General features: G+C 41.2%; 1 pseudogene; it reads right to left on the bottom strand.

Annotated features, from left to right (window-relative positions):
• Positions 1 to 7,715: 7,715 nt before the first annotated feature.
• LOC127029260 (pentatricopeptide repeat-containing protein 2, mitochondrial-like) lies at positions 7,716 to 25,600 on the bottom strand (annotated as a pseudogene).
• Between the last annotated feature and the right edge of the window lie 665 nt (positions 25,601 to 26,265).

Raw genomic sequence — 26,265 nt, 5'->3', positions numbered from 1 at the left:
CTGTCTCCTGTGGGAGGGACTTCACGCTGGAGCAGGGGAAGAGTGTGAGGAGTCCTCCCCCTGAGGAGGAAGGAGCAGCAGAAACAACATGTGATGAACTGACTGCAACCCCCATTCCCCGTCCCCCTGTGCCGCTCGGGGGGAGGAGGTAGAGAAAATAAGGAGTAAAGTTAAGCCCGGGAAGAAGGGAGGGGTGGGGGGAAGGTGTTTTTAAGATTTGGTTTTATTTCTCATTATCTTACTCTGATTTGATTGGTAATAAATTAAATTAATTTTTCCCCAAGTCGAGTCTATTTTGCCCATGACGGTAATTGGTGAGTGATCTCCCTGTCCTTATCTCGACCCATGAGCCTGTCATTATATTTTCTCTCCCCTGTCCAGTTGAGGAGGGGAGTGATAGATCGGCTTTGGTCGGCACCTGGCATCCAGCCAGGGTCAACCCACCACAACATCACATCTGATAAACACTGAATTTTCTTCTCATGAACCACAGAAGTCAGGTGAAATACGCATACTATTTTGTTTACTTCCATCAGGACATTTAGTATAGGAAAATCTTGATTTAAGTGCTTGAGGAAAAACTTCAAACCGTTCTGATCACTCCATTTCTGAACAAAACACAAATACCCACCATCATGACTTATTTTTAGCATCAAAATTCAAACATGGAAGCTACACGATTGTGGGAAACTGTGGCAGGTCCGCAGATTCCTTGACAGAAGAAGGAGTTGACCTAGACCAGATCGTCGTGTTCCCGTGAGAACCCCAGAAAGAAGAAAAGTAAACAACTTGCAGGAATTGAAAGAATTCATGAGCCGTTAGATAAGGAACTTGGACGAGATAGAGATTAACGCATACAACTGTGGCCAATGGTTGATTGTGTATATGCAATAAGTGCCAATGATATTGAAACGCGTATATGTAGAAAATATATAAAAGCCGGCTGTGTAAAACAATAAAGGGATTTGGCTGAGAATGCTAGAGAATGCTGCTTGATCTTCTCGTATGTCGTGTCCGTCTCAACAGCGACATCTGGTGACCCCGACGCGGCGTGATTGGAACAGTCGGCGAACAAGGACTTGCGACCGCAGGACGAGGTGCGGTGGAGACGGAGCCCAGCGTAGCTGAGAGCGGCGGAGGAGCTGCAGAGTGATCCGGATCGTTAAGACACCTGTGAAGGTGAGCCGCTGGGAACGGGACAATGGGGAATAACCTCTCAAAAGAGGAGGAAGCCGTCCTTTCAATGTGGACACTTATATTAAAAAGAAAGGGACTAAAACTGACTGGTAATAACCTTCAAAAAATGCTAATTTGGGGACGACAGCGGGGGTTTGAGGCAAGTTCGGCTGTAGCATTTAGTGTTACTACGTGGCGGTCCCTTGGGAAAGCATTGTTTGATGCCGCGTCTAAAGGTGAAAAAGATGCAACAGATTTACTAACAACGTGGTGAGTACTTTTAGAAACTCTTAAAGACTTGAAAGCTGAGCGTGATAAGGAGGAGGATAAGAGAAGGGACACTAACAAGGAGGACTGTGCTCCTGTAGCCTCTACTGGGCCGACCGAGGTTCCCCGGGAGACCTGTAAACTAGGTGGTCCAGATAAACTGCTTGCAATGCGACCTAAGAAAAAGTCTCCGCAACATGCTGCCCTGTTAGGGTCAAATTTTACAGGGACATATCAATCACCCTCTGAGCAGCTGAAAGCTGCAGAGAAAAACCCTCCACTTGATCAATTGCCTTCTGATCAACTGAAAGCTGCAGAGCATTCTCTTCCACTTTATAAGCTGCCCTCTGAACAGTTAAAAGCGGCAGAGCACTCTTCACCTTACAAATTGCCGTGGCAACAGCTGCAGGAGGCGAGAGAAAAATATACAAATCCTCAAGTTGATGCAGGTCCTTTCCCTTCTCCGGTAAATCCCCCTGATAGTAATGAAACTGCGGACGAGGAAGCGCAGGACCAGTTGTTCCCCCCTTTACCAGACAGTGACGAGGACGATGGTCCCCTGAGGGGTGTTGTTGAGCCCTCTACTGTCTCTTTAAGGCAGGGGGAGGGGCAAGGAGGACCGCAGTGTCGACCCCCCTTGCCCCGGTCGTGGGAGTTGCCACCTGCTACTGTTATATTCCAACCGCGTAATGCAGTACGTTTTTGGGATCAAGTAAGAAAAAAAGCCCTGGAATTGGGAAACTGGGAGTTGACTGAAGCCTTAGGACTGCCGATAGAAAAAGAAGGAGCTGTATCAGAGATAGCGGGGGGGCCGAGTGCTTTCCCTGTGGAACTCGCTCTTCCTGGGTCTAATCAGCCTAATCAACATATAGGTTGGTCATGGAAAGTTATACAAGATATGCAGAGTGCTGTGGCTGAATATGGGTCGAATTCTCCGGCGGTGACGCAGTTGTTACGGTTGCTGAATTTGGATATGTTGGTGCCCTATGATTTTCAGCATTTAGCTCAAATTATGTTTCAGCCAGTACAACATTCGGTGTTTATGAACATCTGGCGGCAGCTAGCTGATCATCACGCACTGCAGAATATGCAGTTGCCTGATGGTCATCCCTGTCGTGGTGTAGGCACAGATGCATTAATGGGAACTGGGGCAGTTTTTAGCAACCCAACCATACAGGCGCAGTGGCACCCTCAGGTTCTTGAGCAAGTAAAGGGCATAGGCATGCAGGCTTTGTATCGCACAGCGGAGTTAGCAGAACCAAAAGCGAGGTATACAACAATTAAGCAGGGATCCCGAGAGCCGTTTTTACAGTTTGTGGAAAAGTTGCAAGGCGCGATAGAGAAACAAGTGTTTGATGTGGGTCTCCGAGCCATGCTGACTAAACAACTGGCTAGAGATAATGCCAACCTGGATTGTCAAAAAATTATTGAGGCATTGCCCGGTGATCCATCCCTAGAGGATATGGTTACGGCATGTGCTAAGGTTGGCTCTGTTGAACACAAAATGGCTGCGCTAGCTACTGCTCTGGCTGCCCTCCGTGTGAAAGATCAGAAATGCTTTGGGTGCGGAAAGACAGGACACATTAAGTCCGAATGCCCTGATAGTTCGGGACAGAAAGGGAAAATGGGAAGTCCAAACAAAAAAGGGCTCGGTGAGGTTACATGTAACAATTGTGGGAAGAAAGGCCATTTTGCTAAACAATGTAGGTCAAAGTATCATGTTAATGGGCAGCCACTGCAGGGAAACGGCAGGAAGAGCCTGAAAGGGCGCGCGCAGATACAAATGCCCTACAGCCCTGGCAACCCCTTTGCGGGGGTAATGCAGCAGCAATGCAACCCTCAACCTTATGTGACCAACTGTCAGGGAAGACCGCTGGATCAGCCGGGATGGATGTATCCACTGCCAATGCAGTAACAATTTCTGATTGCCAAATTCATTGAGTGCCTTTGGATGCCTGGGGACCAATTGGTAATGGACTAAGTGCCTTATTGATAGGACGCTCAAGTAGCACACTACAAGGATTGATGCTACATGTGGGAGTGATTGATGCTGATTACACGGGTCAGATTTGTGCTATGGTGTCCACAGCAACACCACCAGTCACGATTCCTCAGGGAACTAGACTTGCTCAACTTGTGCCTTTTATGAGTTGTGTTCCTAGGACAGAGCAAATTGTTCGTGGAGACGGTGGCTTCGGATCGACGGGGAAGCCATCTGTTTTTTGGTCCCAGACTGTCACAGACAAGAGGCCGCAGATGACCTGCTCGCTCGCCATGGACCATGCAGTCCCCTCTCGGATAAGTCTTTCGGGATTACTGGATACAGGGGCTGATGTTACCATTATTGCTCAACGTGATTGGCCTCCTGCTTGGCCTCTGGTGTCAAATAATATGGGAGTGATGGGCCTTGGGGGTGTTGCCGTTAGCTTTATGGCTGCCAAGCCTGTCCTTGTCAGCAATCCTGAGGGCCAAAAAGCAACTGTCCGACCCTATGTGACATCAGCACCGTTGAATCTGTGGGGGAGAGATTGTCTTGGGCAGTGGGGAGTAAAAATAACAACGGATTTTTAGTAGGGGTCACTGTGTTGCAGGGCGTGGCACGACCCACACTGGCACTGACGTGGTTAACAGAGAAGCCTATCTGGGTAGATCAGTGGCCCCTTAGTCATGAAAAACTCGCAGCCCTGCACCTGTTAGTTAAAGAACAAATTGATGCAGGACACATAGAAACCTCCCACAGTCCTTGGAATACCCCAGTGTTTGTGATTAAAAAGAAATCAGGGAAATGGCGTTTGTTACATGATTTGAGAAAAATCAATGAGGTGATGGCAACTATGGGGGCCTTGCAGCCTGGGTTGCCCTCACCGACCATGATTCCAATGCAATGGGAAATTGTAGTAATGGATTTAAAAGATTGTTTTTTTACCATTCCTTTAGCCAAACAAGATATGGAAAAATTTGCATTTACAGTGCCTTCAGTGAACAACAGCGAACCTGCCAAAAGGTATCATTGGAAAGTGTTACCGCAAGGTATGAAAAATTCACCTACTATTTGTCAATGGTTTGTAGCAAGAGCTTTGAGCCCTGTTAGAGAGCGGTTTCCAACGGGATACTGTTATCACTACATGGATGACATTCTGCTAGCAGCGCCATCGCCAAAGATGCTAGCAGAAATGGAAACAGAAACACAAAAATCATTGCAGCACCAAGGGCTAGTGATTGCCCCAGAAAAGGTACAACGTCAACAACCATGGCTGTATTTGGGCATGAAAGTGCTAGAACGTACAGTAATGCCGCAGCCAGTTCAATTGCTATTAAATGTCAAAACACTCAATGATGTACAGAAACTGGCTGGAGTAATTAATTGGGTCCGGCCCTACTTAGGTCTGACATCCTCTAAATTGCAACCCTTGTTAGACCTGTTAAAAGGAGACTCAGACATTTCAGCGCCACGAATTTTGACCCCAGAAGCAAAACAGTTAATTAGTGAGGTTGAACAAGCAATTATGCAAAAATATGTGTGGAGAATTGATTTGTCTATACCAGTTCAAGTGTTTATCTTGATCGATAATTTGATACCTTTTGCCATGTTGGCACAATGGAACCCTGACTGGCAAGACCCTCTCCATGTATTGGAATGGGTCTTCCTCCCTTTCAGACCCAAGAAAACTGCTCCTGGCCTGTTTGAACTACTGGCTCAGATTGTGATAAAAACTAGAACTCGTTGTATGGAATTGTTGGCGCGAGACCCAGAAACTATCGTTGTACCAGTACAAAGTGAATACTTTGAATGGTGTCTTGCCAACAATTCGGCACTCCAAGCAGCAATGACAAATTTCACAGGACAAATTCGGTATCACCTACCCTCGCACCCATTAGTCAAAATGTGCAGTCAAATTCCGTTTGCGCAAAAGCATTTAAACCAGTCCGAGCCTGTGCCTGGTCCCACTGTGTTCACTGATGGCTCAGGAAAAACAGGGAAAGCTGCCATGGTGTGGTATGATGGACACCAATGGCGGAACAAAATCGAGCATCAGGAAGGCTCACCTCAAATTGTTGAACTGAGAGCTATGGTCATGGTATTTCAACATTTTTCTTGTCCTGTTAATGTGGTTACAGATTCTGCTTATGTAGCTGGATTAGTGCAGCATTTAGACAAAGCTGTTTTAGGTCAAGTTAACAACGAAGCACTGTTTGGAATTTTGAAATTTTTATGGACAACAATTCAGAAGCGACATTCCCCTTATTATGTTCTCCATATTAAGAGTCATACGACTCTCCCAGGCTTTTTGACAGAGGGGAATGCGTGAGCAGACGCTTTAGTTTCCAGTGTGGCCATGGGGCCTACCCCGGATGTTAAACAGCAGGCTGTGTTGTCTCATTCTTTTTTTCACCAGGGGTATCGAGCCCTGAAGCGGCAATTTCACTTGTCAAACTCCGAGGCCCGCGCCATCGTTGCTGCGTGTCCTGATTGCCAAGGCCAACATGTCCCTCACTTTTATGGGACCAACCCTAGAGGGTTACGAGCTCTCCAAATATGGCAAACAGATGTTACCCACGTGCCAGAATTTGGCCGACTAAAATATGTTCATGTCTCTGTTGATACTTTTTCTTCGGTTGTTATTGCTACTGCTCACGCAGGAGAAACTGCACGGGATGCTATTCGCCATTGGCAACGAGCATTTTCCGTTGCAGGTGTCCCCCAGCGAGTTAAGACAGACAATGGCCCAGCTTATGTGTCTGCAAAAGTATCCTCATTCCTTCAATCCTGGGGTGTCACTCATGTGACAGGCATCCCTCATTCTCCCACTGGACAGGCCATTGTCGAGCGTATGCATGGTGTCCTGAAACAACTCTTGCAAAAACAAAAAGGGGGAATGACAGGAGAATCTCCAGAAGCACGATTGAACAAAGTAACATATGTCTTAAATTTTTTACAGATTTCTGATGATGCTCAGGAGCCTCCAATAGCACGACATTTCGGATCCTTGACTAACACCAGTGGGGTTTCCCCTGGGGTTAAAGTCAAGGTTCGAGATCTGCAGACAGGTCAGTGGTCAGACCCCTGTGACTTACTAACTTGGGGGCGAGGATATGCTTGTGCTTCAACAGGTAATGGCCCTCGGTGGGTGCCTGCTCGTTGTGTCCGCCCTGTGCTTGGTGATTCTGGCCGCTGAAGGATGGATGGTCCCACAACCCAAGAAAAATGTGTGGATGACCTTGGCAAATGTGACCCACCAGGATACCTTGTACCTTTCTATTGCAAATCCTGACAACCCCTTATGTTAATGCGACACTGCTTGTATATAGAAATGCTACTGCTTGGTGTAATTATACCTCTCCTAACATTTTGCGATCTTTTTCTGTGTCCATTGCTTTGAGTGATCTGTTAACTGATGTTGATAGCGTTAGGCATGCTACTTTGCAAAATAGAGCTGCAATTGATTTTTTATTATTGGCACAAGGTCATGGATGTGAAGAGTTTTGAAGGGATGTGTTGTATGAATTTGTCTGATCATAGTGAATCCATACACAAAAGTATTCAACTTTTGAAAGAAGGAGTTCGCAAATTATAAGTTGATGATGGGTGGAACTGGTTAAATAATCTGCTGAACGGATGGGGACGGTCAGATTGACTATTGTCTCTTGTGAAGACGGGGATGGTAATCTTAGTAATTGTTGTAGTTGTGTTACTAATGATGCCTTGTTTGGTCAGCCTGTTGCAAAGGGCCCTGCAATGGACTGTCAGTGCCATCTTTGTAGCACAAATACAAAAAGGGGGAATTGTGGGAAACTGTGGCAGGTCCGCAGATTCCTTGACAGAAGAAGGAGTTGACCTAGACCAGATCGTCATGTTCCCGTGAGAACCCCAGAAAGAAGAAAAGTAAACAACTTGCAGGAATTGAAAGAATTCATGAGCCGTTAGATAAGGAACTTGGACGAGATAGAGATTAACGCATACAACTGTGGCCAATGGTTGATTGTGTATATGCAATAAGTGCCAATGATATTGAAACGCGTATATGTAGAAAATATATAAAAGCCGGCTGTGTAAAACAATAAAGAGATTTTGCTGAGGATGCTGAGAATGCTAGAGAATGCTGCTTGATCTTCTCGTATGTCGTGTCTGTCTCACACGATCTATATTTAAAATGCAGTTTCACACAAACAACTTAAACAATTGTCCATCATGGAGGAGGGGAGAAGACATTTTATTCAAACCTGCTTCTAAGAGATGCTAACAGCAGTTCAATTTACCATCAAATATTGAACTATTCCAACAGCAGATTTGACTGAAGCAGTTTAGCAGCCTGATAGCCCAATTGCTTTTGATTTAAAAGCTTTGCAGGTGTCATCTTTGAACTAGGAATCTGGAAAAGCATGTCTTCGAGCATGCATGCAGTTATCCGTCCTGATGCTTGTAGTTCGGTATAAATGTCTCCTAATTTGGCAGAAAGGTCAGGGTTTTCTTCCATCTTTTCTCTGACTGTAGCCAGCTAAGGAGAGGAAAATGACATGCTGTTACAGTTCAGCAAGTGAAGGTCTCAATCAATCACCATATTGAAGACAAGCAATCACTCAGGAAAAAAAAGTACACAACATAAGATACATGGCTAATGCAATGACTCATAAGAAGAGGATTTTAAGCAGCACACATTATACATCACCAGGTAATGGTGGAAATACACGGAATACCTATTAGAGAGAGTTTATTAGATTAAAAACTTCCTCAAAGTCATACAGTCCTATTTTCAGTCCTAGTACAGACTAACACAATTATTTTCTATTTAAATCCAGGCAACATAATTGCTTCCTGGAATCTATTTTCCAGATCAGCACAATTCTAATTATTATTATGTATCACACTAAATGTACAGTACAAATCAATAAAAGTCAGACTAAAGAACACTGAAAAGTTCAGTAAACTATGCCATACACAGAGTATGAGCTCAAATATAAGTAAATCTGTTAAAAATTGTTATTGATCAATAACCTATTGTGGAAGGAATGGGTTAGGACTAATGTTTGGTCTTAGGGAGTTACAAATTTGCCAAACAAAATAAAAATATAACATTGACACATGCAACATTTATTGCAATGAATTTACAAACCCAAATGTTGTTTTAAAAAAATTCTTTTCAACAAAGCAACTAATATACATGGGCTGTGTTTTGAAAGGCATGCCCCCCTTCTACCTAGTATTTATTATTTTATTAATCAGTTATTCATTGTGTTTAATAGGCAGCAGTGAAAGGGTAAGTATTTAATTATTAACACAGTCTTAAAATATCTTGTTCCACAGACATGTTCAAAATGAATATACTAATAAGTTTCAGGAAAAGAAGCAGCAATTCTGCCAAGCTGATAGGGATACATGTGTGCTCTGAAGGAAGCCTTCTCGGTAATCAATATTGTAACAGTAAAAGCTATTATTTTCCATATCACACTTCCCTGTATAGTATCATAAGTCTTTGCAAATATTACCAAGCTAACAATATCACTGTGTGTGGTGGGTTGATCCTGGCTGGATGCCAGGTGCCCACCAAGCCTCTCTATCACTCCCCATCCTCAGCTGGACAAGGGGAGAGAAAATATAACGAAAGGCGCATGGGTCAAGATAAGGACAGGGAGATCAATCAGCAATTACTGTCACAGGCAAAACAGACTCAACTTGGGGAAATTAATTTAATTTATTACCAATCAAATCAGAGTAGGATAATGAGAAATAAAACCAAATCTTAAAAACACCTTTCCCCCACCCCTCCCTTCTTCCCTGTCTCAACTTCACTCCTGATTTCTCTACCTCCTCCCCCCGAGCGGTGCAGGGGGATGGGGAATGGGGGTTGCAGTCAGTTCATCACATGTTGTCTCTGCTGCTCCTTCCTCCTCAGGGAGAGGACTCCTCACACTCTTCCCCTGCTCCAGCGTGGAGTCCCTCCCACGGGAGACAGTCCTCCACGAACTTCTCCAATGTGAGTCCTTCCCACGGGCTGCAGTTCTTCACAAACTGCTCCAGCATGGGTCCCTTGCAGGGTCACAAGTCCTGCCAGCAAACCTGCTTCAGCGTGGGCTCCTCTCTCCATGGGGCCACAGGTCCTGCCAGGAGCCTGCTCCAGCACAGGCTTCCCACAGGGTCACAGCTTCCTTCAGGGCACATCCACCTGCTCTGGCATGGGGGTCCTTTATGGGCTGCAGGTGGATATCTGCTCCACCGTGGATCTCCATGGGCTGCAGGGGGACAGCCTGCTTCACCATGGTCTTCACCACAGGCTGCAGGGGAATCTCTGCTCCGGCGCCTGGGGCACCGCCTCCCTCTCCTTCTTCCCTGACCTTGGTGTCTGCAGAGTTGTTTCTCTCACATATTCCCATTCCTCTCTCACAGCTGTTGTGCAGCAGTTTCCCCCCCTTCTTAAATATGTTATCACAGAGGCACTACCACCATTGCCGATTGGCTCAGCTTTGGCCAGTGGCGGGTCCGTCTTGTGGCTGGCTGGCATTGGCTCTATCAAACATGGGGGAAGCTTCTGGCATCTTCTCGCAGAAGCCACCCCTGTAGCCGCTACCAAAACCTTGCCATGCAAACCCAATACACTGTGATCAGAATTTTATTCTCATTTTTGCATCAAATGAAACTAGCATAGAAGGCAAGGGATTAAATTATTTAATGCCACTAGGGAACTCTTCATCTACATTCAGATGAAATTTGACCTTCTAAGAGCAAGATCCACAATAAAAAAGGGAAGCAGACAGCTAAGTGCTTTGTCCAACAGTACAGTAAGCCAGCCAGCTGCTTTGGCATCTGAATGCATCAGAACCCAAATAACTTTAGTAGGATGAACTCAGGCACCTGAAGTTCTGTAGCTGAACCATTGCCATCATGGCTTAGCAAAGCACCATGGACCTCCTCTCAGGCTTGCCTCATCACCCCAGACCTGTACCCCTGACCAGCAAACAGTGATGCCATGATTTCTGGCTGATTCAGTTCATTACGGTATACTTACCACCTGCTCAGAAAACTTTTTCTCCCCCCCCAAAGGGAAGAGTATCTACTTCCACCGCTGCCTCTAATGTCTTTATTACTTCTTCTAGTGAACCAGATCTGAGCTGGCCAAGAACCTTAAAAATAAAATAAATCCACACCACACAAATAGTACTTAACAGAATGCAAACTTTAAAAAAAAATGTTTGAGGAAGACATGAAGCAAAGCGGGACAAAATACATTTCTAGATGCTGCACTGATAAAATCCATTAATCATGAAGAAAGCAGAGGGAATGATCAATTTCCACAGAGTTTTGTTGTGGGTTTTTTTGCAGCTGGGACCTGGAAAGGAAGGGTGAGCCTGGAGGCAGAGCTCCTCTGATGGAGCTGCATTAGTTGTTCTGGAATAAAGTGGTTTTTTCCATAGCTTAGAGAGGTCACTTACAGGGCACACGCAGCAGACTCTCTCAGTTGTAGACCATGAAACTAAAGAAAAAACTGTTGTATGTACAGATGTGGTTAAGGTTCATAGGGCTGAAGGAGGCCTGAAGTAGGCAGAGCAGAGCTAAGGAAGACATTTACTTGGAGCTGTTTTTTCTTAAATCTCTTGTAGCAAGAAAGCAAAAAGTCACAATGTCATAACTAGAAATTGTTCCCAGCTCTATACTCACAGATGTAGGACTGGTCTACTTCCCATTCCCATCTATGGTAAGAAGCAATTTTAAAAAAACTGGTGGGAGGGTGTTAACAATTCAGAATGTAACTCATCCAATTGACAGAAATTGTCTGTTGGCTCAAAAACAAGCTCAGCAACATTACTGATATACACCTGTGCTACTAAGAATCTGGCCTTCTGTTACTTTGCATGTGGGAGCTGTTTGTCCAGTATAGCATACTTCTCTGTAAGACTCTAAGACAAAGCAAGCATACTTTAAGATTATTGTATAGTTTGTTCTCTGTTTTCATTATCTGGGAACAATAAAATTGGGCTTGTGCTACATCATTCTAGGAAGGAATTAGAAATAATAATATTTAAAAATAAACCAAACCCAAACAGTTAAACATGTGACATACATACTTTCACAATAAAAGTTCAAGAAAAACAACAGTCTCTTACAACTTTTCAATGAATCACAAACCAGCATCTAGAACCCCTTCACCAAGACCCACAGACTCCAAACAGCATCCAGCCTGTGAAAGGAACACCCCATGCTGGATTTCCCATGTAGTCTGGCGCTCTAGCACATCAGACTATTTTCAGATCTCAGGCCTCATATCAGCAGGGAAATGAAGCATGTAACCAACACTGAGCATGAGAGCACCTAAAAGCTAAAAGAACTACACACATGCTCAGTTTGGCACATGTCAGAGTACTTAAATGAAGTGCAGCATATGTTAATGTGGGTATTTATCCTGTTCAGCACTTTTAACCTTTTGGACATACACATTTACAGTACAGTATCTATGACATCAACTGATTTGTATAGATGGTAAATGTTACACTGACATTTACTAGACCAACCACAGTTACTTGGGATCAAGATACATCTTACAGCAAGATGTACTGCCAAAGATCACACAGCTTTAGGAATAGTTATGTGTAATGTGGAGCATTATTCTGTTATGCAAAACAAGAATTTTAACTAACTTTTATATAAAACAACAGCATCAAGGATATTTCATGTTGTTTCAGAGATAGAGATTTTGGTTTTTAACCTCAATGCCAATGAGAAGCCCCATCATGCCACCATGCACACGAATAAATTAATTTCAATTATGCTATTGTTCAGTGTCTGCTGTTCACAGAGACAGTGCAAAAAGATCACAGAATGCATAACAAAATTTTAACAATTCTACTTCATGCATTGAAATCTGAACAACATCAAATTGCTAGCTCTTATAGTGCCTCTGGAGAGACTGAAAACAATCTGACCTCTGTTTAGACATGAAACAGAGAAGGTTCAGAATTTCTTCAAGCTGTATACACAAATTAACAGCAGAGGAAATATTAAGATTGCAGAAATTCCTAATTATTATTTTCCTGCTCAATATTTCACCCTGTACTGCCTCAGAGCCTCTTCATGGCAGTGCTTAGGCACATGAGGTATATGAAAAAACTCACCCTGAAGAAACATGTTGTGGAGAAAGATAGGCCATCTCCCAAGCAGTAGGGCAATACACATCGTAGCCTTTGAGTTTGCCTCTCCAGATAAACATTTGAAGAGCTGATTTGCAAATATTTTAAGTTATCATTTTTATTCTATTTAAAGGAAACCATCACTAAATAGCAGCATCTGCAGGACTGGGTCCATGGGTACATCTAACCTGCTGTCCCAACTCTCTTTCATTTTGTAAAAATATTCTATGTGGCATTGTCAGTGGCACAAAACATCTGTGTGTTAGACTCAAGACATAGGTTTAGATTTCAGAATTTCCACATTCACTTTGCGTGGGAGTTGTCTATAATCCTACTCTTTCTGGGGCCTAAGAGTTCCAGTACTTGAAGTTACTGCATAAATCACTTATGCTTCCTCCCGCTGACTATCATATTACAAGAAAACTATAGAGATTCAGGCACAAATCAAAACAAAAGGTACCGTACCTGCTTCAGAGCAGATGACACAGCAAAGAACACTCACAGTGGTAATGTGTCGCCTTTTAGCTGTGCTTCTTCAAGCAGTTTTGCAGAGATTTTGCAAGACTCCAGGATGTCCTGTGTAGAAATTTCAAACCTAAGTTGCACTTGTTAATCTTGTGATCTGAAAGGACTGTAGGCAATTGCAGTCACATTCAGAAGGCATTCAGAAGTCAACGTACTGTAGGACCAGCAAGGCAATCTATATCTGAACCCAACCAAGCAGATTCTGTCCAGCACTTCTTGAGAAACACAACACCAAAATATGATATTCAGAGCTATAGAGTTCAGAAGAGGGTAAAAATAACTTCCATTATTTTTAACAACTGTGCCTTGCCCTGACTGTTTTGGCTTCTACAAGAGATAAAACAACCCCTGGCAGTCTGCTAAAACCAACAGACACTTTCCTTTCCACTTTCCTATCATTCCCAAATCAGGAAGAAAGTTGACTTTTTGTCCTTAATTTATTCTAAAAGCTACATTAGGTAGTTAATGAAAATCAATGTTTTCTAAGCGTTGAACTATTCAGCACCATTATATTAAAGAAATCCATGTATGTGAAAATTTGAATATTCAGCAATTTTGACCTCTCTCTTAGGGATTAAATTTTGCAAGATGTTTCCAAAGTAGATATTCTAATATGATAGCTTAGATATTTGCCTGTTTTCCAACACAGAAAGATTGCATTATTGCTGGGATGAAAAAAATTGCAGTTAGCAATTAAGTACTCCAAAGGTCAAGAATTACCTTCACACTTAACATTATGGGCATAAGTAATCTGCATCTTATTGTAGTGAATGACATATGGTAATAACACTAATGTCACTATTTTCAATAAGAGTCTATAGTAAAAGGCAATGAGTTTACTTGTGTATTAACTCACAAACCACTAATCTCAAAAACAATGCTCCTCACACTGGAAACGATGAGTAGAGCTGATTGGACCCCAAACAAAATAATACCTGCCAAACTTAAAAGCTGTCAGCAGGAAGGTTTTGTAACAACTGGTACCACCAATCTCGATAACAGCCTTTATATTCCTTCCTAGTATCTGGTGTTGATTTCTGTTCCTACTGTTCAAAGTGCCATTCCTGCAAAATAACAGCCATGATTTAAGGGATAGGGTCATCCTTTGAGTGTTTAAGGGATGCTTTTCCATTCCTCTGCTGAATGGTCTGCACAGCTTGTGAAAACACCTTTTAAACCACATGAGAAACCTCACACGTTCTTTAAAAATTTAGAAACATTCTGACCACCAGAAGATTGATTACTTACATAAACATTTTGTTGTCATCAAAAGGCCTATAGCCCTTTCCTGCACTAAAAGAAGGACCATCTGTTTGCTTAGAGGATAGCAGTGCCTTACAATGGTTTAAAACATCCCAACGATTGACCTCAAAATAACTTCTGTACAAAGATGTGGTGAGTTGACCCTGGCTAGATGCCAGGTGCCCACCAAAGCCGATCTATAACTCCCCCTCCTCAGCTGGACAGGGGAGAGAATATAAAATGAAAGGCTCATGGGTTGAGATAAGGATAGGGAGATCACTCACCAATTACTGTCACAGGCAAAACAGACTCGACTTGGGGAAAAAAATTAATTTATTACCAGTCAAATCAGAGTAGGATAATGAGAAATAAAACCAAATCTTAAAAACACCTTCCCCCCACCCCTCCATTCTTCCCGGGCTTAACTTTACTCCCAAATTCTCTACCTCCTCCCCCCCCGAGCGGCACAGGGGGATAGGGAATGGGGGTTGCGGTCACTTCATCACATGTTGTTTCTGCTGCTCCTTCCTCCTCAGGGAGAGGACTCCTCACACTCTTCCCCTGCTCCAGCATGGGGTCCCTCTCACGGGAGACAGTCCTCCACGAACTTCTCCAATGTGAGTCCTTCCCACGGGCTGCAGTTCTTCACAAACTGCTCCAGCATGGGTCCCTTCCACGGGGTCACAAGTCCTGCCAGCAAATCTGCTTCAGCATGGGCTCCTCTCTCCATGGAGCCACAGGTCCTGCCAGGAGCCTGCTCCAGGGTGGGCTTCCCATGGGGCCACAGCCTCCTTCGGGCGTGTCCACCTGCTCCCGCATGGGGTCCTCCACAGGCTGCAGGTGGACATCTGCTCCACCATTAACCTACATGGGCTGCAGGGGGACAGCCTGCCTCACCATGGTCTTCACCATGTAGGAAGAAGAGCTTCCTACTGTGTTTGGGAAGGGCCTATGTTAATATTTCAAATTGCAGAACCGATTCAAATCTGGAGAGGAAGATCAAAATAAAAAAGTTTGGGGATCTCACTTTCCTACAAAAGGTAAACTGTTCTAGGGAAACAGTTGTAGAACCTACATAGCCTAGTTTCTTACTGTGTTCATGCTCTTTTTCTCTGAGCTAAAAATACAGTTAAGCTCAAGGGGCAGCCTGCCTCTCACTGAAGGCATTCATTTAGGTTTCTTTTCTCCACTCAGCTGCCCATTTTCATCAGGCATGTAGGAACAGATTACCTTTGAGAATTCTAACCCTTGTCAAATTTGGGTGCAATTTTTTGGGTTCAAGAGTTACTTGGAGGGGGAGGGGAGAAATGGATGGGAGATGTCTGACAAACAGAAAATAGCATATATGCCCTGTCTCTTAAGGAAGCCAGACCATAAAACCAATATTGTGGCCCAAGCACAGAGTATACTCTGAAGAGATGCACAGATCCCAGAGAAAGAATGCTATCAGCTAAACAAAGGCTGTATCAAATTTGTTCCTTAGTATTTATGTCCATGTAATATTTTTAGAGATTTGCTTTGTGACATTAGTTTGTACGGGAAGCTATATATGTGCACCATATCATGTACAATTAAGCAATTTATGACTTAAATATGTCTAAAGTATTTGCATTAGGTAAGAAATCACGACTGGGATTATATGGAAATTTTACAGTCCCAAAAAGGGAAGACATAGAAAAGGCATTTCAAGTACTTCTTCATCATGTAAATTGAAAACACTTACCAGCTTGTAGCATATTGCAAATGCAAGTAGATAGGTTTCTTTGTTGAAAGGTATACCTTGTTTTTTCATTTCTACCAGAACTTCCAAAGCACCTACTAAAAATACAGTAGTGTTACTCACTTCAAAAATTTAAGGCTGTACATTTAGTGACTGAAAAAAAAATTAAAAATTCAATGTGGTATGAGCCCAGTAAGCCTATTTCAAAATAAGAATGCAAACCGAAACCTGTTAATTTTTTAAAAAATTAATACATTTCAAAAACTTTAACTTAGAGTCAGTTGGATGTATATATTGCTTCCCAGCAAGAAGGCTTTCAATCTACATTAGTATCTGGTCTTACTGTTGTATTATTTTCATACAAGTTTAAAACTAAATTCTGGATACTTGACAAAGCCACTCTCATTCTTTCTAACTGCCCAGAAAGCAGGCAAGTCTTTTTAAACACATGACCAAACCTTCCACCATTTTAGGCAAACTATCTAAAAGCTCCTCACTAATGCACATGCTCCACTACACCACAACACTGCATCCAGGCTCTGATCTAATTATTTTTACAATGTCTCAGTCTCAACTTTTAGGACAACCACTGGACTTAGATTTGTCAAACATCAAGAGACCAAGTGCTGCACGTTCAACAAATTTCAAATAAAGGGATTTGCTTGAAAAGCTTATTCCATACTAAATTTTAGATTTTCTCATAGAAAGTCTTTTCAGTCAGGTCAGATGATTCTCCCTTATCCTCACAAAGGGCCAAACTGATTTGAAGCATTTGACTTAATATTGCAGTAGCCGCTCTGTGTGTGCACACTAGTAAGACAAACCAAGAGAAGACTCCGGCCTGCTTTCTTATCAAAGGAAAAAGGGTACTCTTTCCTGCTCTGACACAAATGCAGAACTGCCAAACAAATTCGTTGAAGAACTTCCTGTTCCAAAAAACATGTAAAACAAACTTTGAATATGTAAAACAAAAAGCTATGGGAAATTACAAACCAAAGAGAAGTTAAGCCTTCAGAGAAGAGGGTTTAGGAAAAAAGCCCCCCTGTATAATCACAATTCTGTGCAACTGAGGATGGTAAGAATACCATTGCAAATATGAAATAGATAAAGCCTTCCATTTTTATTACACACTACAGTGCAGCTCATTCACATCTACACTGATTTATATCATGTTTGGCTCTCTAAAACCATAAACCAATCAATCAGCAACATTCATTAAAATATATATATTTATACACACACACACACAGTGGGAAGCATCCTCCTCAAAATGCATTTGCCTTAGCAAACACAGTACTTGCTTTCATAATGGCCCTTTCTAAACAACGTAGTCATCAAAATATAGAACAATGTACTCAGAAAAACACACGTAAATTCTGGAGAAGAAACATACAAACAGAGCAAGTTTAAAGAAAGTTAGGACAGTGAGCATTCTTACTGTGTGCAGCATTTAGCAGGTCTTCCTACTGGAATAAGCTCCATCTTCACAAGTTCAACATTTAACTCTCTGGGTTCCCTGACTGTCCCTCTGTCAAGTAACCTCTAAAATACCAGTGACTCAGTATGGTCAAAAGCTCACTTAAAAATTAAACAGAAATTTCCCAGAGATTCCTACTATTTATTTATTTTTAAATGATTGTGACCTCTAAGTTAATGCAAGCAGAAGTCACTGACTAATGGCAACTCCAAAAGCTTAGCAGAAATACAGCTTGCAGCTTTATTAACAATAAAAGATATTAAAAATATCTTTGGGGTAAAGTCTCACCACCATGAAACTGAAAGAATTTTCTGCTAATCACAATATCAAACAATGAACAGCTCAGCACAAGGGCTTGAGTTATGACAAACAGAGTAGCAGAACAAAGAACAAGTATATTTTACATTCCACTTCAGTCACATTGTGTGTTGGGAATAGCCAAATAAAATGCCAGAGGTGTTGAGTCTGAATTTCTGCAGCAGAGTCTGAAGAAGCAGTACTGTACATTACTATCCATCAGTTACTAAGTCCTGCAAGTACTACAGGTCCTGTCTCAATGACACAGATCTCAATCAAAAAAACAAAACAAAAACCACACACACTCTTACACATGCCTAATTTAAGAATAGTAGCCCAAGTGATATTTCTCCCATTTTTGGCTAGGCATATCCCATGCCTTAATGAATTAACATCATAGAAATGACTTTCCACTGGCCCACAGAGAGTTTTGAAGACACAACATTATTGCACAGAATCTTTTTTACTTATTATACACTGGGCATGATTAATATCTTGAGATAACAGCACACACAACATTTTACAGATGTTCAAAAACAAGTCCTTAAGTTTCTTCAACACTAAATCGGCCAAGTTCCAGAGCTGATGAATATCACACCACCTCTACAGGGTTCAGAGGGAGTCTGAAGTACAGAGTAACATGATAAATCTGTTGGTGCAAATAATCCAATGGATTTCAGAGGACTGCTACATAAAAACTCAGAAGTGTTCATTTCCAATAATGATCTAATGCAACACAGGATGCAGGAAAACATGCATCAGCTGTGTTCATTTGAGGAATAATTTTTTAATCAATACTTTTTATTCAAATGATGCAATTATACAGAAATACAATAATAAAGTCGTCAGTCAAACTAGCATTTCATTTTCTTTTAATTGCTGTTTCACTATTATTAAAATAAAAAAAATGTAATCTGCATCCTTACATTAATATTATAGACATCCTTGCTACTGCAACAGATATACTTCAAGTCTCTGAGCTCATACAAGGCTCATGTGTAGCATACCAATTACTCATATTAGACTAATAGTAACAATGATATTTTCAAAATATATAGGGGAAGTTACCTGGTCTTTGATAAGTTCTACTGCAGGTGTTTCAAGGTCCAGCTCATAACATAGCCTCATAAAGAGGGGCCCAAATTTAAAATTACGTAAGGCTGTGATTCCATTCTGCCCATTCAAAAAAGTTAATCACAAGTCATGGAATTCATCAAGGGAAAACAGCTTTAAATAGACAGTAAGATCTGTATGTGTGATGATAGAGGCATGCTTCTCTATCTGCACCAGTCAATGACATTTAGATAACAGTAGATTAATTTTATGGAAAAATATTGTTTTGATTGAACTAATAAAAAAAATTAACTAGCAATATGTAATCTCTTCTATTTCCAGTAAAGTAACCTGCATTGGATTAGTAATAGAATGGGTCTCTGTCACCAAAATTCCCAGCTACTTTATCTTCTATTCACAGAGCAATAGCACAGGAAGTTGCAGTGGTCTATTTTAGCAGCAGTACCTGCTAAAATACATCAACTTTTTCTCTCTTACACTAAAAAAACCCAAACAACTGAACACACCACTACCTCTCAGCTGACAGCTAAAGTTTCTATATGGCTCACCATTCATTCTGCATACAGTAGGACACCAGTTTGCTCCTGTAGCTTGACTCTCCTTTGATCTGAGTCTCTGAAGGGTTGGAAGATCCAAAGTAAATGAAAATACATCCTTAGTTTAAGAGATTAACTATGCAGATAGCCACTGAATTAGGGCAAACCCTCAATTGCAGACATAACCTGAGATGATCTGATAAAAGCAAAAAAATAAAGACAGAAAACAGTGTTACCTGGATTGTTAAAAGAACCTGTAAATAACTTTTCTGGCTAGTTCCACATCAGATGAAGTCTGACATAAATGCAGTAAAATTTTTAATTCACTTTTGAGAATCATTCCATTTTTCTTTAATACTTTTAAAATATGGATCTGAAAATAAAACACATTATAGAAGCAGTCTATAGACAATTCCATTATCTGTGTTGTATACTCGGTACCTGAAACATGGAGATTCAATGCAGCAGAAAGCTTGGTTTTTTCACCAATAAAAAGGCATAAAGTTTCCCACAAACAAGCATATCTAGGTGTCCCCATGAAGTCACAGCAGACTTGGAAAACTGAGAAGATGCTTATTGTGAACTTAATTCCATTGTGTATGTGATGGAATATATCAGGTAATACACAAATTTTAAAGAGGAAGGAAGCTTTTGTAAAAGTGACATTTTCTGCCTTATGCTCTTTTTTTTGGAAAAACAAACACACACACACACACACACACACACACACACACACAATCCCACTCGGCATTCAAACTAGCATAAGAACTTCTACTCAACACTGTTAGTACAAAAGATTTAAACTTCTTCATAACTGATGCAAACACAGAGAGTCTCATACATAATCTATGTATTTCTATACATAGCCATAAATTTAGAGTTGCTTCCCTTTCCCCCTAAAAAAGAGGTTTCTCTATCCAGCACATTTTCCTATGACAAAGCAAGCACAAAGACCAGTCCTTCAGTTGGTAATCTCAAGGCTCTGATTCAGACATACACAAGATTAAAATCACATGTACCACCTGGCAGTCCCCTTCCTCTAATGGTGCTGCCCCCTCTCTTGGACAGGGAAGTGAACTTTTATGTAGCAGCTCCTGGGTCACTGCTGTTTCCAAGCTAGTAACCTCCACAAGAGGGGCAAAGCAAGCACCCCAGAGAACAACATATTCAGCTATTGGATGCATATCTGTTGCTACATGCAAATATGAGTCCTTACTCAAGACTGAGATGCAGGGCTGAATACTGTGAAGTCAGAAGAATGTATGTATATAAGTATGTATATTTAATGTTTGTGGTGTGTTCAAAGATGCAGAGAAGTTTAAAAACACCTGGGATATAAACTGTATTTGTAAAGAACACATAATAGTTATAACTATAACTACTGTAGTTAACTGTTTATCCATTGTATTTAATAGTACAACTGTTACAGTTAATAGTATAGTTTAATTATAACTATAATAAATAATAGCTATTATATATTCTGTATAACAGAGTAGTTATTACTGCTTTTTCAATTTCTAAACTGTCGTGGTTTAACCCCAGTCAGCAGCCAAGCACCACACAGCTGCTCCCTCACTCCCCGTCCCCCTGCTCCCGGTGGGATGGGGAGGAGAATTGGGAAAGAAGGCAGAACTCGTGGGTTGAGATAAGAACAGTTTAATAACTAAAGTAAAATATAATACTAACAATAATAATAATGAAATATAATAATAACAATAATAATAATAGTAATGAAAAGGAATATAACAAAAAAAAGGAGGGGGAGGAGGAAAAAAAACCCGGTGATGCACAATGCAATTGCTCACCACCCGCTGACCGATGCCAGAGCCGCAATCCACACCTCCTGGCCAACTCCCCCCTGTTTATATACTGGGCATGACGTTCCATGGTATGGAATACCCCTTTGGCTAGTTCAGGTCAGCTGCCCCGGCTCTGCTCCCTCCCAGCTTCTTGCACACCTGCTTGCTGGCAGAGCATGGGAAACTGAAAAGTCCTTGGCTTAAGATAAGCCCTACTTAGCAACAACTAAAACATCAGAGTGTTATCAACAGTATTCTCACACTAAATCCAAAACACAGCGCTGTACCAGCTACTAAGAAGAGAGTTAACTCTGTCCCAGCAGAAACCAGGACATAAACCAAAGTTTATCACTAGCCTTAATTACTGTTTTCCATCTTTCAAGTGTTAGGCTAAATACTGAGTACAGAAACCATGCACACATACACACAAATAGGTGGTTAGAACATTGTTTTCATCAGTTCTCAGAGGCTACTATTTGTACAACAAAAAGGTCAACTGTGACCTGTAAAGCCAAATATTTGGCTTCTACAAACCTGTTTTAGCAAGAGTGATTGACCCATAGCAATAAATTCAATATATCTGAAGTACAGGATGAATTGTCACCAATATGAGTACGTCATCATCACAGAAAAATATAACATTATGACTTGCCACTGCCAGATTTAAATTCTGCTATTACTTAATATAGAAAAACTGCCATTTTGACTTTACCTCCCTCTCTGTCTTAGAAGACTGGTTTATATAAAACAAAATTTGATATTTGTCTCTTCCTTGCTACTAAAAAAAAAATTAAAAAAAATTAACTACATCCTTTGGAAAAATTGTTAAAGTAAAAGGTTTTGTATCACTAGAACATCTGCACATGATTAAACAAGTGCAGGAAGTCAAGTTTTACCTAACCTTACTTAAATTTTAAGGGCAGATTTATGTTTATATTTATGTTCCTTAAAGAAAAGAATTTGTATACACTTTAAACCAGCATGACAAAATCCCCATCAGGGAAAATCCACCGATCTTGCTCTTTCATCAGTTTGGAAAACCTGAACTTGTTTTTCATCTTCTGAGTTTACAGATGTCATCTGGAATTGGGTGTACAACTGAGAAGTTTTATTAGGTAAAAGGAAAAAAAAGCTAAGAGAATAAGCTAACTAAATTTACAGAGCAGATTAAAAGAGAATTACTGGCATAGGCCTTCTCTGGACAGTTAAGTATCTATTAGGCTTTGTATTAACTTCCTCTGCTGAAGATATATTTGAAGCAAGTTTTGTAGACAGAAACAGTATTTTCTATTAGACTATTGGACGAAGCTGGAAAAGCAAGGACACAAACATTTCAGGTCTTATGTAAATACCTTGCATACTTGAAAGTTTCTCCACATTTTCCAATACAGCATAACTAATATTGTTTCATTCTACAAAGCCTCAGGTCTTCCGATAATTTTAGCTACAAACACTTTGCAAGAGGAAGACACAAGTTGTTGCTTTAAATGGGGTCAATTTTGTGTCATATTATAATAGCTTTGACTGTCTTCTTGTTTCCTAGTACTCATGCTAAAATTGAGAATGGTGATTATGAAATAAATACAAATACCTTTATTGCCATGACCTTAATTTCTAATTGCCACTTTCATCTACTGAAATTCTTGCAACTTTACATCATCTTCTGTTAGCAGATACCACTTTCCTACCATATGGAAAAAAAAAGGAAGGTTGAATTATGCAAATAAAAATGCTTGTTTTCTATGCAAGTGAAGCATGCTAATAATACACTTCATAAAATCTGAAGAAAAGAAAAAATCCATAAAGTGGCACCTTTACCCATTAAATTTAATGGAAACAGTTCCAATGGGTAAACAAACACACTTTATCCAGCATGAAATTGGCCTGGATTACCCTGCCATTTACTTCCCACAGACCTCAGCTGGTCTAACACCAAAAGACCATCTCTGTCCTGGGCCTCTCCAGGGCTGATGCAGGAATCGTGCCGGTGCCTGTGTTGTCCCAAAAATCAGGATTCTTTCACCCGGTGTGCAAAAAAGCCGATTAACACACAGAGTCGAGATATTTGTTTATTTCATGTCTGCACAGAGATGGGTGCTAGGTGGTAACTCCACAAAGCTAGCACACCTGGTTAACACACGGTAAAGCATTTTATACCTTTCGAGCAACAGTTATCAGTATTTTTACAGTTTTGCTTAGTTACTCTCGTTCCTATTGGTTCTCGCAAGTCTCATCTCCACTTAAAGTCGCAGTGTCCTCCTTTTTTACTGCGCATGTTCTGTGAGGAAGGGGCTTCTGTTGGTAGGGGGCTCTCCCTACTCAAGGGTGGGTTTTCTAGTATGTTAATTAGGATAGTTCACTCACAGTTCAAGTAGCTCTTTGGTTGCCCCTGTGCTCTTTGATACCCCTTGGTATGTCTTTACCCACTGACTTATGGTGTCATCTTGTTTCTCTTCTCAAGGTCACGCCTCGTTAACTAAGTAGCATCCTTTGGTTTTGTTTCTCGCATATCTCCAACAATTCCCCCCTTTGAGACTTAGATAAATAGTTCTTATTTAAAATAAGTCTCACTTAGATATTTTCATTCTAAAACTTCAGTCTCTGGGAGATTTCAAAATTTTCCAAAACTGCTCATAGGTTCCTTCCCATTGACATATGTCTTGCTGGAATTTTTTCCTATCCTTTATAGGGAAGTTTTCAAGTTTGAGGGATTTATCTCCCTCTGTCATGAGCGTGCATACCCTGGGTGATTGCATTAGAGCAATTTGCTTCATCATGTGCCAAACCTTAAAATACAGTATGATTATAAGCAGTAAACATAAACATGTTAGCAATAACAAGATCACAACAGGGTGTAGCATGAGATTAAGAATGCCTGTTGTCTTGGGTGACCATCCAAGGAAGGCTTCCCACCACCTATGTTCTCCATCTTTCTTCACCTGGTCCAAAACACGATGTATCTCTTCTGTGTCATGGTGAACGGTGATTAAAGTCCTTTGTCCCTCTTCTCGGGCACGTTCCAGCAACTGGCGTAGATCATTATGTTGTAAAAATTTTTTCACCAGTGTGAGATCCATCCCAATGGGAGTAAGCAATAGATCCTTAACTAAAGTATAATTGGATTGTATTAGCTGATAAGTCGTAACCGGAGCTGAATAGTTGAAATCACATCCTATAATGTTAGTAAAGTTACAAATGCAAGTATTTGAGTGATTATTTATCCCGACTGTAATATTATCTACAACTATAAAATTACATAGAGTTCTGTCGTGGTTTAACCCCAGTCACCAACTCAGCACCACGCAGCCATTTCCCCCTCCCCCTCCCAGTGGGGTGAGGAGGAGGAAAGCAAAGGAAAAAAAAAGTAAAACTCATGGGTTGAGATAAGAACAGTTTAATAACTAAAGTAAAATATAATACTAACAATAGTAATAATGAAATATAATAATAATAGTAATGAAAAGGAGTGCAACAAAAAAAAAAGGAAAGGGGGGGGGAAGGAAAAAAAAAACAGTGATGCACAATGCAATTGCTCACCACCCGCTGACCGATGCCCAGTTAGTTCCCGAGCCGCGATGCGCGCCTCCCGGCCAACTCCCCCCTGTTTATATACTGGGCATGATGTTCCATGGTATGGAATACCCCTTTGGCTAGTTCAGGTCAGCTGCCCTGGCTCTGCTCCCTCCCAGCTTCTTGCACACCTGCTTGCTGGCACAGCATGGGAAACTGAAAAGTCCTTGGCTTAAGATAAGTGCTACTTAGCAACAACTAAAACATCGGAGTGTTATCAACATCATTCTCACACTAAATCCAAAACCCAGCACTGTACCAGCTACTAAGAAGAGAGTTAACTCTGTCCCAGCTGAAACCAGGACAAGTTCTTATACACACACATCCTTTCCCAATATATATGAGTACAGTTCCAGGGATTTCTTTTGGATGTATCTCAAAGTGACAAACATTTTGCTCAGTGTCAAGACAAATGTCTTGAGCTTTGATGGTATTACTTTCGCAAATAAATCCCTGTTGTTCCCGTACCATACATGCATCAACTTCAACAGTCTGCCATTTGTTATTGTCTCGTTGGGCCCATACTCTATGCTCTAGTGGATAAAGTACAGTCCCATTGTGATTTAAGCCTAACACAATGATCGGGTAGATGGTTTTTACCGATGCATTCTGTATGGTTACAACAAAGGCCGTGGCTTTGTTATCGATAGGATTGTGAGTGAAATTGACCAGATACCACCATGATTGGAATTCTCTTTCAAATGCAGTTGCCTTTTCCCAGATTATTTCCTGAATTTCAGTAGGTAAGGTGCCATCTTCACCTTCTCTTACAATTGCTGCTGTTGTATATTGCACCCATGGTTGAGCTTGGATACAACTAAGAGCTAGAGAAATATTATTTTGGGCTATACCAAGTGCATCTATGATTAATTGGTGGTCCTTTTCATTAACCCTTTCCCATTGAGGCAATATATCAGATAACAGCCATTGATGAGTTCCTAAAGCTGACAGGGAGGATTGCAATGGATGTTCTAGTTTTTTTAGATCATGTGTGGCTGTACTGAGTTTGTCTGCAAGTACTTCAGCATCTATGCTGTTTAAGACTCCCAATCCTGTCCCTAGGATACCAGTTACATCTCTTTTTACTCGATTTGGAAGGGTAAGAGACCGCCCATGTAACCATGCTAACCATCCTGTATAGGATGTACTTATGAATGGTGAACAGGCTGGTTTAACTGCAGAGATATTAATCTGCATTGATAGTTCTACCCATTTGAGGGACCATGATGGATTAAACAAGAGTCGTTGTTGTCCAACCCTTTTAATGATATATGGTCCAATTCTAGTTATCTATCTGGGGTGTTAGAGTTATCTCTTTTTCTGAATTAGCCAACGGACCTTCTTCTCTTGTGGGGGTGGGGTTCTGTTTTGTAGTTGTAATTTCTAACTTAAACTTAAACGACAGTGCAGTTTGGTTTTTTCCTGCCCTTTTATCAGCCCACAGACATATTACAAACATTGGTT

This window comes from Gymnogyps californianus, unplaced genomic scaffold, assembly GCF_018139145.2.
Source record: "Gymnogyps californianus isolate 813 unplaced genomic scaffold, ASM1813914v2 HiC_scaffold_86, whole genome shotgun sequence".
Lineage (NCBI taxonomy): Eukaryota > Metazoa > Chordata > Aves > Accipitriformes > Cathartidae > Gymnogyps > Gymnogyps californianus.
Note: the sequence above shows the minus strand (reverse complement) of the source record. Positions and strands in the feature narration are given on the sequence as shown.